The following is a 1936-nucleotide window of genomic DNA, read 5'->3' as shown; positions in this document are numbered from 1 at the left end:
AAAAAATTTTTATGTCCTGTTTTGGAGTAAAATACATTGAAACTTTGCCCCCTTCTATAAAAAAGAACATATGAAATTTTGAATAGATTTATATTTACGTAAGAAAAATGTCTATCATGCGCAGTTCATACATTGTGAGAAATTTATTAGAGTACTTCTCAGCTGTGGTAACGTGTTTGTTATATGGAAATCAAACGCATGGGAAAGACTGCCATTATAAGAAATGCATGAAAATAATAACCTAATGATATACAAAATGTTGCATGGGAAATTATTGAAAGTGCTTCCTTGATGTATCAAGCTTGTTGGCGTACGAGAAATGTATGAAATATTTGCTTAACGCAGTAAGAATATATTTCTAGTTTTAGAAGATATGATTATATTCTATCGATGAAAGAGTAATGTTGTTACTCTTCTTAAAGTATTGTATTTTGATCGTCAATTACTTCTCTGCTAGTTTGTTTATTTCCTTGTTTCCTTTCCTCACTGGGCTGTTTTTCCCTGTTGGACCGTTTGGGTTTACAGCATCTTGCTTTACCAATTAGGGTTGTAGCTTAGCTAATAATAATAATAATAATCAGAAAGATAGAACTATACTTTTATATTGGCATGAGTAACTAGTTAATGATAATAATAATAATGATGATAATAATAATAAATAATATTTCTTTATTATTATAATTAATCGTAAAGTAAGACATTATCTTTTTTATGTATCCGCAAGAGAAACTAGTAACTACAAGTAACCACGTGAAATGGTATTAGCAACAAGTAAAAGACTCGTATTAAAAACAAAGGTTTCCCGTATGAATTATAAGGGCAGCGAAGCCACCCCAACGCAGTCTTGAATGACTTTATGTTGATCAGCATATTGCATGATGTGAAGCATTTCTATGCCACCAGTGAAAAATGTTGTTTGCGTGTGTGTGTGTGTGTGTGTCTGTGTGTGTGCGTTGTGTGAGTGAGATTGTTCGTTACTTTCTGAATCCGAACGCTATCGTACATATATGATAATTTTACTAAATGGCTGGTGGGATCATGATTGGAAAAACTGGACGTTCAAAGCAGTCTTAGAAACAAGTTTACGAAGTCAGGGATTGTCAGTTTTATTTCTTCTTCTTCTTCTTCTTCTTCTTCTTCTTCTTCTTCTTCTTCTTCTTCTTATTATTATTATTATTATTATTATTATTATTATTATTATTATTATTATTAACACAGGTAATCATTTAATTGAAGGGCAATGTTCAAAAAGAAATATTCAATATATATGCTCTTTGACGGGTTCGTTGAGGGTTTCTAAAAATTTATTTAAGTAAGTCGTCTAGGTGCATTAATGCCCAATTGAGTTTTGTAGACCTTTATGCTCTTGGAGGTATTGGACGATTATTGATATGCGATAAGTAAGAAAGCATCTCGTGTCAGATTACGTATAATTTTAGCAAAACTTTAGCAGCCTTGATTTTCTAAAAGCAATTTGCCATTTTATGATATGGTTAGAATGCGTTTATTGTGAGGACTCACTCCTCACTCTCTCTCTCTCTCTCTCTCTCTCTCTCTCTCTCATATATATATATATATATATATATATGTATGTGTGTGTGTTTGCATGTATATATATTATTTATGCATTATATATAAACACATACTTATTCACATGTAAAATTCACAGGAACACTTAATGCCCAGGCACAATTAACCACAAGGAAAAGAAATTAAGAAAAATTCCCAAGTGAATCTTGGCTGGTTTCGTCTCACACCATCAATAGTCATGATGTCAGGAGACGAAAATGGTCAGGATTCATTAATTTTTCTTAATTTTCACAGTATGTGCAATATATATATATATATATATATATACATACATACATATGTATGTATATATATGTATACATATATAATGTATGTATATATGTATATACACATTTATATATATATA

This window comes from Palaemon carinicauda, chromosome 8 (assembly GCF_036898095.1).
Source record: "Palaemon carinicauda isolate YSFRI2023 chromosome 8, ASM3689809v2, whole genome shotgun sequence".
NCBI lineage: Eukaryota > Metazoa > Arthropoda > Malacostraca > Decapoda > Palaemonidae > Palaemon > Palaemon carinicauda.
This window is presented reverse-complemented; position numbering follows the sequence as displayed.